General features: G+C 31.1%; 1 long non-coding RNA gene across 1 annotated transcript; it reads left to right on the top strand.

Moving 5' to 3' along the window:
* Positions 1-8070: 8070 nt before the first annotated feature.
* LOC114418750 lies at positions 8071-11358 on the top strand. Its single transcript, XR_003668089.1, has 3 exons — positions 8071-8139; positions 10896-10951; positions 11168-11358. It is a non-coding gene; the product is annotated as an uncharacterized LOC114418750 (long non-coding RNA).
* The last annotated feature ends 240 nt before the right edge of the window (positions 11359-11598 follow it).

The raw sequence follows: 11598 nt of genomic DNA, 5'->3' as shown, positions 1-11598 counted from the left end.
TTTCCCCCTCTTCTTAAGGGAGTCTATTCAAAGTCTTGTACACACTATCTTTCTCTCTCTCTTAATTACACGTGCATTGTCCTACAAGTGTTTTTCATTTGGAATCTATCTCAAACAGTGCCAGAAGAATGAAACTAGGTATTGTCGTTTTTATATGAAAATGATTCTTTCACATCCCGCCAGTTTTAGAGATAATATGTATCTTTTATGATATAATTGTGTTTGAGTTGAGTAAGATTAATATGAATGAATTTGTTTTTTTATTAATTATTTAATGTAATTATACATTTAGATTTAATTTGAATTTGAGATTATTGATTAAATTATGACAATTTTATAAATTAGAACAATTTCAGGTTGATATACGCATTCTATATATATTAATTAAATTAAAAATTGTAGTAATTAATTACAAACCGATTGACTAAATATACACTTCAACCATAATTGTTGTGCTGAGTTAATTAGTATAAAAATGCTGTAGGAAGTTCTGGTGTGTAAATATCAATTTTTAATATTTTCATAGAAAAAGATTGTGTAAAGTGTGCAAATTTTTTTGTCTAAAAAGACTAATTACATATAAAAATAGAAGATATAATAGAGTTAAAGGTGTTGAAAGGTGCGTTTTTCTTGCTCCATGGATTGAACCAACTTAATAACGCACAAGAAATTAATAACACAAAACGTATAAAAAATTATCATGAAGTAATATATTAAATTTGTCAGATTTTCGAAAGAAAAAAAAAACTAAAGGCTGATTGGTTTAAATGTTTTGATTGATAGAAACTAATGTAATTGTAATTTGATTAGCACACTCAATCATGACCAGTTTCGTGATCAACTTGCACTCAGATGATCTAGAAACGCTGAAGCCAATTTTGGTTTTAATTTTATGGTAATGTGTAACACGTAAAGTTTTATGGGAGATCCTGTCACGTTGTTTCCAAACCGTAGTTGCTAATGCAACCATTCAAATGAGAAACCATTTTTTTTTTACTTTGACCTCAATGTTATACTTTCCTCCGTGAGTACCCAATTTGGTTTATATTTTAGGCAATTATTGCTGAATTTGAATTGCATTCCTAATTGGTAAAATTATTAGTACACGAATTATTAATGGTCCTTTAAGCTGAGCATTATTTTTTGAAGTGTTTTAACAATACATTCTTTTGGACACACTCTTTTTTAATAATTAATATTTATTAAAAGTTATAAAATTATGAATGAGATTCATTAAATAGTAAGATCTATACAATTTTGTGATTTTTAACAAATTTTAATAAATAATTGAGAAAATGTATGTATGTGCTAGAAAGGATTAGAAAATGTGTTTTAACATTTTTTTTTCTTAGAAAGCTCCAGTTAGTTTAACAATTTAAAAAAATCAATTTTATTATATCATGTTGTTTATTGGAATTTGTGTGTTATCCTTAATCAAGAGTATGAGAAGGTTTTAGTGGTCTTAGCCTAATTAAGCGACTTGTTTTTCTAAGAATGCCTAGGCAGTTTGCATTCATGATGTTCATGCTTGTATACTCTTTAACTTGTTTTTAACTTACCAATGTGAGACTTGATCTCCAATGCTTTTCCTCATATATCAATTAACTAGTTCAAAGTGTTTGGATTGGTGGAATGGTAAATCCAAACTTACGTTTTGAGAAGCAACATTCCTACTTATGCAATGAAGCAGTCTCAAGCTTCATGCTGCCACAAGTACACCAGAGAAACAAATACACACTTAGTCTAATTACGACTTGTGTTAAATTTTTGACTTGATTTTGTACTTTAAGTTTGAACTTTAGAGATAGTAGATCTTACTCTCATCTATTGCTTGGATCTAGTCTCATTTTCTTGACTTGAATTTTTTGCTTGAGCTTGTACTTCAAGGTATGTTTTATTTGTTTGTGACTTCTAGGGTACACTTAATCATTTGATGTACACTGGAACATTTGCCACAAATAATAAATAAAGAGCATTAAATATATTAATTTATTATTAGTGATTGAAATTCAATTTGTTTAACTTATACAACATCTATCTATGGTAAAATTGTTCAAATTCCAAATTGATCCACCGGCAAGATTTTTTAATGGCACCAAAGAAATTCACTAATTAGTGAGCAAAAATTCCAATGCTAATCCGCCTCTAATTAGTGGCAGCTTGGTGAAAGAAACCTTGTGTCACAAGTTTGTCGCTAATTAGTGAGAGAATCGTCAAGTCACTTGGTTCCCTTGTTAATCCTTCGTCTAGTTAAAAAATAATATTGTGAGGGAAAAATCCCTCACAAAAAACCCTGGCTAAAGTTAATATAAAAATAATGAAGACAAAATTTATACTTAGTGATGACATATTTTCCACGCTATTCCCTCGCTGATTTGTGAAGGAAATATTTATTGCAAATCTATCGCTAAATGCATTGCAAAAATAAGATTTAACATAGCAAGAGAATTGAAGATTCCCTTGCCAATCCCTCCCCACTTTGCAAAGAATATTATTCCCGCAAATCTGTCTCAAATTTTAAAGTAAATTTTTAAATTTTGAGTCCTCCCTAATCCCTCACAATTCTGCCGTTATTTAATTTTGTGAAAAATTAAATATTTTGTAGTTAGATCATATCATAATTTAAAAATCTAATTGAAAGTATGAAATAAACAAAAGAATGATATATAAAAAAATGTTGCCATTTGTAAATATATTTATATTATTATTATTTGATATAATACAAATGACACTTTATTAATAATATTATGAAAACAAAAATTGAAATAAAAATTAATTTAGAAAAGGAATATAATGTATCAAAAAATTATTTGTAATTTGATAAAGGAAGTCTTTGTAGATGTTTACTTATAAGTGATCTAAACATTTAGATGTAAAGTGTTTTCTTAAAAGTAATTGTTGATTAATTAGTTAACTATTGTTTTTTAAATAATTATTAATTAATATATGTTTATAAACTCATATACAAAGGGCGACACTGAAAATTTATTTACTTTTTCTTTTAATTTATCGGAGTGCACTGAAGTTAAAATTGTTTTAACAATTTTTTTTAATAATTATTATTTAATTAATTATTAATTCATAACCTTTTCTATTTTCCTTAATATACACATTATGTATATGTGTACAAAACATAGATTAATAATCATGTATATATATATATATATATATATATATTAAATATAAATATTAATGTAATTTATATGTTATATAAAATATAAAAAATATTATATTTTTATAAATAATTTGGATCAAAATATGTAGATTATCTATATCATATCACATATATAATTTTATATACTTTTATCTATATTATATTTTTAAATTACTTTATAAGATAAATATCAAATAATATTTAACATTTTTAAATTAGTCTATAAATTAAGTTTGATATAAAATAATATAAAATTTAAATTAACAAGTGTGTACATTACATAGAATAAATATTTATTTTATATGAATAACATATATAATAAAAAAAATATTTTTAAATATAAAATTTATATTATAATTAAAATTTATAATAAATACCTATTTTTGAACATATAGATTATATTTTAAATTTGTGATATAATGTTATTTTTTATGATTGATAAAAGCTATTATAAAAGGTCACTAGTTCCAATTTATTTTTTTTGTCTGGACCATAGGCTCATTGGATGCAATCTTATTCAATTATCCCACACATTATTGCATTTTAACCAAAAAGCAATTAGACTAAAAATAAGACTTCAGTTCCCCCTGTTCTCTGCTCCTAGGGTTCATGTTGTCACCTCCATTGCACGTCGTGTCGCACACCATCACGTTTGTCAGGTCGGAATTGCATTTGCTCCACTGAGGTATGTTTCCTCATCTTCTCTCTAAGTTCTTTAGTTTTTAAATTTGAGTAAAAACCTAAGTAAGCTTCTCTTGACTCTCTACTGCGACACTCGATTGCCTTAGCTTTGGGACATAAATGCCTCTGCCTCTCTTGACTCTCCTATTGTGACACTCGCCTCTACGCTCTTAGTTTGGAATTTGCATATACTTACCAGTGGTTTCAATGTACTCTAGTATTTGACTATGTGTGTATTTCAACATTAGATAGGGAAAAATTATATATATTGTTATTTTGTTGCTTGCACTTTTTAATTATTTGTGGTTTAATCCTTTTCTTATTTAACTTCAATTATATAGATTCAATTATTTTACATGTTAATTTCAAATATATAGTAAATTGCAATAAATAAAATATTTCTTTTAATTCTATATAAATTTGGATACATGCGCAAAAATGACAATGCCCAATCTTTCATTTGTGATCAAATTGCAAGGGAATCTCAACAAAAGCATGTTGATTTTTTTTTGTCATTTGCGAGGGAACAACAAGGGATAGCAAGGGGACATTTTTGAGGGAATAGTGTGCTAATAATGAGGGAACATTTTATGTAGGAATAGCAAGGGATTCCTTGTGAGGGAATATACGAGAGTTACTTTCATAAGTAGTGAGGGAATAGTGAAGGATTTGTGAGAGACTAGCAGCAAATTACTAACAAGAGCTTTGTGAGGGATTAATGAGGGTCTAGTTGTTGCTAATTAGCAAGGGAAATGTTTGCATTCAACCACAATTTGCAAGGAATTTTGTGAAGGAATTGCGAGGGAGGAATACACAATTAGAGAATGAATGGTGAGGGATAATGTTTGTCGCTACTTTGCAACTTGTTTTTAGAGAGGGAAAATTTTGTCGCAAACATCATTTGTCATAGATTAGAGAGGTATTGGTGACTAGATTAGAGAGGTATTGGTGACGGAATTGTCACTCACTAATACACAAATTTCTTGTAGTATACTCTTGAAAATGTCACATCTGATTGACTTACAAAGGAGAATGACATGCACAAGAAAAAAATGTAGGGAGACACTGAAATATATATCCACCTACATAAAAAAAATCAATAACAAAGTATACATTAAGGGCAATAATGTGGTGAAAGGTGGTAAGGAAGAAAAGGGCATGCACCAGGGGCGGGGCAGAACAAAAGATCATATGAAAGATGAATGACTTAATTTTGGTATAAGGTGGAAGATTTGAGAGCTCAACAAATTAAAGGGATCGGAAGACAGATGTACGAAATGGAAGAGGAGGGAAAACATATGATATATATACTATAAGAAAATCACAAATTAGTAAGGGAAATGTCGCTTGCAAATCTCTCACTAAGAGAATAGTAAGGGATCATTCAGTTGCTAAAATCAAAGTCATTAATCGACAATGAACATAAATTCCTTGCTATTTTATCACCATTTTGTGGGACTACCATTTGTGGGTGTGGGTGATGAAACTGACAAGATCAAGGTTGCATTAGAGTCTTTTGCAAACTGAGCCACTAGAATGATATTAGCATAGTTTGCATTGAAGAGCATTGTTTATATCTCTCAATGTATGAAAATTCATTTTATATTTTATGTGGCTTGGTCATGTTTTGTAAGACACATAACTACCAAAAGCTATGTATAAATTTGTTTATTATGCTACATATGTTTAAGTTTTAGTTTTTTTGTTATGCATAGTTAATTATAATATTTTCACATTCTGAGTTTTCAAAATTTTGTAATATAAGCCGACAAAAGGTAATATTCTCTGGAGTGTTACAAATCTTCTCCTTAGAATGAGTCTCCCTTTGTAACAATGCTTTTGATAAAAAAAAATTATACTTATACTCGTTAAACTTTGCTTTTTCATTAAATTTTTGAAATTCAAATGTTAAAGCATATTTGGAAAAAGCTAAAGGAATAACATATGCATACACAAAATCAAGAATATATAAGAGCAATTAACCTTAGCATCCAAAACTTGGAGTAAAGAGCTTGTCATGTGATAACTTTGGATGAAAAACTTAAGTGAATATATAAATTAGAATGTAGGTTTTCATTAAACATTGGACAAAAGGAAACAATACATTGGACGTTATATGTTTTATGAAAATCTTTGGACACAATTTCATTATATTCGTAGTCTGTTGGATGCTATTTCTTTTGAAAGCATCGGACGAAAGTCCACTTATGCGCATTGGACGTGGGTTAAACTAAAACGTATTTTTGTGTCTATGTTCATAGCTTTATACCTTAATACGCATTGGAAATACATAACCTGCTTTGCTCATAAAATTTATCAGTCCATCTTATCAAAGTTTAATATATTTTTATGATCAAAATTATAAGATGTTTTAGGAGTTAGACATTTTCTATTTCAATGGTTCCAATATATCTAATATAGTCACTTCACTAAAAAGGATGTTTCTAAAATAAACACTTATACATCAATTATTTTTTTTATTGAAATCAAATATAAGAACTTTTTTAGCATATATAAACATTTGCTGAAATATTTATAGTTAACTAAACAAATTTTAATTATTTCCAGAAGTTGTGATAATACACAAGATATTTATAATTAATTTCATTGGGTGAGAAAAATTGTGATAAATTTTTTCGCAACATTTTCTCTCTTTTGAATTTTTTCATATATACCAAACATCTTAATGTCATGATATTTTTTTCACATCATTTTCCTTCTTCTATACTCACTTTATACCTGAGTCTATCTCATCCTTTTTCACCCATAAATGTCCCATTATTTACATTTAATTTTAACCCACGTAGTGTGAGAGCTGGAGTCATTCTCCTTATGTTATATAATGCCAATGCCTTTGTATACTGTTTTATATTTAATCATTTAATTAAACGTTGAGCCATTGAAAGACAGACAGACACACTGTGTGTCAGAGAGAGAGAGCATAAGTGAATTGTGAAAGACAATAGGGTTCATACACGATAAGGAATTCGAACATGTGATGGATAAAACCGTTAGGTTTTTTCAATTTTTATGATTGTTTCATTTTCCAAATCATATGGAGAACTAATAACGAATAGTGTGTCTTTAGCTTTATTACCACTTTTATGAGTCAAAAAGTACTACTAGAAAAATGGTATTTTACGACACGAACACTACGACGGTTGCTGGGCAAACGTCTTAGAAAGTTGTGCGGTGGTTTTTTTTATAATTATTCGAACAATAATAGGATTTTATGACATTAAATCTAAGACGGTTATTTAAAACCGCCTTAGAATGTTATGTACAATTAATTTTACGACGGGTTTAAAAAAAACCGTCTTAATTGGTTTGGATTAAAACAAATCCTTTTGTGCTGAACCTCACCTCTTTTCCCTTTCACGCTGAACCTCACCTCTTTCCCCTTTCGCGCTTAAACCTTGGTTGTAGCTTCTAACCCTAGTGTCAACACCTGTTGGTTGAAGCACCTCTTGCCCTTTCGCACTGAAACCTCAGTGCCTCTAGGTTTTTCTTTAAACCTAGTCGCAGCCACGACAAAGTGTGTAGTGTAACATCAGCGCCTCTAGGTTTTTCTTCTAACCCACGGTCATCCCTTTCGCGCTGAAAGCTCAGCACCTCTAGGTTGAAGCACCTCTTGCCCTTTCTTCAAACCTCACCCCTGCTTGATTTTGTTCCACAGCCTCTTCGTTCCTTCTGACGACTTCAACCTTCCCAGCAAGGCTTTCGCAGGGCTTTTGATCCAACGTCGGGAGGGTTCCATCGGTCGGGTTGATTTCATCATTCGTAAGTTGGGGGAGTCCAACCGTGGACAACGACAAGCAACTGCGACCTCCAACCTTACCTGCAAGTGGGGTAAAGTCACTGCCTTTTCAGCGCTACCCGATTTTATATTTCCAAAATAAATCTTTCTATATTGTTGTTTGCAAAAATTCCCCATATTCACAGTCTCTACTATTTTTTTATAGAAAATATCTACTTTTTTTCTGATATAGTTTATGTACCTTACTGCTTCTTTGTCAACCTGCTCATGATTTCAAGTATCTTCGTGTTCGTGTATATTCATTGGTGTTTATCAATTGATTCATGACTTGTTCTGAGCATTATGAGGCCAAAAGATTAAATACATGTACACCTCGACTTAAAGACGATCGAGGATGCAATATCAAAGAATACTTTTTATATTCTGCTAATTTTTTTTATTATATATTGATTCTATTACAAATTCCGCTTCTGAATCAAGGATTGCCAGCAGGGCTTTCGATCCAACGTCGGCAACAAAGACATTGGTCTGACTTCAAAGAAAGCAGGTTAGTGAGTTAATTACTTACTTAGGTAGGTTAAGCTTATGTTATTCGATGATGTGATTGTCCTTTTTCTTGTCTGAGAAGATGTGACTGCCTTGTTTCCTTTTGTAATGTAGTCTCTACTTGTAGTGACCATCTGTTATCCCTATATATGTCTGAATAGTTAGCTAATAAAATTAAAAGTTGCTAGATGGTGGATGCCATTCTTCCCAACATATGATGCCTTTTTGCCTTATAATAACTAAGAAAAACTAATTTCTTTTGTCAGTGGACCTAAAGTTTGAGGTTTAGTTTAGTTGCTTTATTCTTAGATTCGTCCTGATGGGATTAATACTATGTAGTCTGGTGAAATGAGACTTACTATGACTGACAGGATTAGGGGCTGTAGTGTCTAAAATTCATAGATCAGAATAAAATTGAAGCTTACCTAAATCAATGAAGCTGAATGGTTTGGTGAGTGGATGCCTCACAAAGAAAGGAAGTGACTTAGCTTAGACAAAGACAAAAAGCTAATAACCTCCCTATTTACCATCTGACATTTGATTCTCAAACCCCACCCCACCTCTCAAAATAAATCTGAAATTTATTAAGTTGACTTTGTTCAAAGAATTCACTCAACTGCTTCTTTAGCTTAATAACCTCTTGTTCCAGAAATGAGCAAGCAATTCAGGTTAACTTAAGCTCCAGGATAATAACAATGCTATCTAGTCCATAGTTTAGATTACCTTGTCTTGAGACTCGAAAGTAACAAATTTAACTTTCTCTGGAATCTCCTCCCATTGCTGATCATCAATTATTAGTGACTGCATTAAGGAAATTTAATTAAAGATGAGCAACCAAGATCATTTGATTTTATTCCACAGAATTACTAAATTTCTGCTTGTACTTCATGGCCTGTGCTTCTGCATGCAAATTTAGCTCTGAAATATGAGGTTTCATTTGTCTAATCTGTCAAACAGCCTACCAAAAAGATTAATCTTTATCTGTTACGACAAACTTCAATCCAAGAGACATGATTAGCAATGTTTTAAAAATCCTACCTCTGCATCCTTTCTTGCTAACTCCCTCTTAAGAAGTTGTATGTGATTTAGGGCTTCATTGAGGCTTTTCTCTTTCTCATCCAAAAATGTACAGGAATTGATGTATAAAAACTAACTTAAATTTGGTTGATGATTGTCTTAGTTTGTTTAATTCAATGAGAACTGTTTATCAAATTGAGCCCACATCCAAGCATTATGCTTCCTTCATCAGTGTTTTGGGTTACTAGGGTCTTCTGCAAGAAGCACTAGAAACTATCAATAACATGCCTTTCCAGCCTTCTGCTCTTGTTTGGCGTGCTTTGCTTGATGGTTGTAGATTGCATAAGAATGCGTTGATTGGAAAATGGGCTGCTCAGAATATTCTATCCCTAGAACCTAAAGATCCTTCAACATTTATACTTGTTTCAAATTTGTATTCTGCTTCTAGGATGGGACCGCTCTGAAATGGTCAGGGAGGATATGAAAGAAAAGGGGTTTTGCAAACACCCAGCTCAAAGTTGGATCGTTTGTGAGAAGAAAATAAATACATTTTATGCGAGAGATGGATCACATCCACAGGAGAAAGATATACACAGAGGTTTGGAAATTATGATCACAGAGTGCCTTAAAATTGGATATGAACCTGACACGAGCTTTGTTCTCCATGAAGTAGAGGAGTATCACAAGAAAAATTTTCTATTCCATCACAATGCTAAATTGGCAGCAACTTATGGGATGTTGATGACCAAGCCTGGAAAACCTATTCGGATTGTAAAGTTTCCTTCTTTGTGGGGACTGCCATTCATTCCTAAAATATGCATCTATTGCCACAAAGAGGGATATATTTCTGAGAGATTCTTTTGGATTTCATTGTTTCTCCAATGGCCAGTGCTCGTGTAAAGACTGCTGGTGAAACACTAGTTCATCCAACTGGTCACCATCATTCATGTCATGATGTTTGCTGAATAGTTTTTTTTTTTTTTTAAGTTATAGGATAGCAATGTTATATGAGAGTAGAATGATAGATTTTATGTAGATGTTACTACCAATTTTGTGGGACCAGTCAAGTGGAAGGAAGATGCTTCTTACAAATGCTTTTGTAAAAAAAAAATAGGAATTAGAACTGCACAGCCTCGTCAGAACAAAGATGTATTTTCTTTGTTTACTAAAAACCTTCACCGTGTATGATCTGTCATAGTTAGGTATTTAATTTATATATACCAACTCAGCTGGGTATTTTGTTGGGGTTTCGACTTTTGAAAATTTTACTCCAACTGCATGAATTTTTAATGTTCAGATAACTTTTTTTAATTCATTTAATTAATGTTATGTGTTGTGTCATACAGACTAATATAAACTAAATGTAGCATAATCTAAATCCCTCCTTATCAAGCTACATAATTTATCAACCTATTTTTTTTTTATATCCATTTTGTATCAAAAAGACTGTTGAGCTAGAATTCTTTCGTCCAAATGGTTACATGTTTCCATCACAATATTCCATCCAGTAATTCAGTAATCACACTCGATTTACGTAAATTCAGGCTTCTTTTTCTTTCCCAACTCTAACATTGTGCTTCCTTTTTAGATTTTGCACCTATGCTTTATCATTGTTGTTATTGTGTGTTCATTTTATACAAGTTTGCCTCTGTTGCCCCTGCTTAAGACGCTTTTAACATTTTTTTTTCCAGCTTGTTCTTTGAACCCAATATTCTGGGCTTTTAACATTTTTTTTTCCAGTTTGTTCTTTTGAAGGCATGTCTAATCAAGGTGCACCTCGGTGGGTTGAACCCAAGGTAATCAGTACTTGTTTGTAATGAACCGTTTGTACATCTTTAAGTGTTGCATGTTAAGTAACCATTAAAAATGTTATATGTAGAGTAATGTGCAAAGTGGAGGGTTTGAGTGCGGATATTATGTCACAATGTAAACATAATGCATGGAGTTACAATTGTAACTTTGGTTAATATTTGTTTAGTTACTAATAATTTTATCTAATGTTAATTTTGTAGTGGTTTTCTGATGGCTCATCGTTTGACGTGGAGGCCATCACAACAGTTCGACAGAAATGGACAACTTACTTTTTAACTTTTAGGAAAAACAATTGCTAAATTTGATTTGTATTATGTACAAGTACATTTTTCCTGTGGTTTCATCAAAGAATTAGAACAATTATGGCTCGCAACTTTGTATGTTGGATACATTAGAGGATCATTAATTCAAAAAAGGATATTCAATTTGCATGGACTTATATATGTAGGATGCATGTCATTTGATGCTATTGTTCATATTTCATTTGATGCTATTATTCAATTTGCATGGTCTGATTTAATTTATTGATACCAGAGATCAATGTAAAAAAAAATGCATCAATAAAACGAAGAAAATAAAAAAAAATTAAACATACAAAGACGGTTCACGAAAACGTCATAAAATGATAACA

This window comes from Glycine soja, chromosome 7 (genome assembly GCF_004193775.1).
Source record: "Glycine soja cultivar W05 chromosome 7, ASM419377v2, whole genome shotgun sequence".
Lineage (NCBI taxonomy): Eukaryota > Viridiplantae > Streptophyta > Magnoliopsida > Fabales > Fabaceae > Glycine > Glycine soja.
Note: the sequence above shows the minus strand (reverse complement) of the source record. Positions and strands in the feature narration are given on the sequence as shown.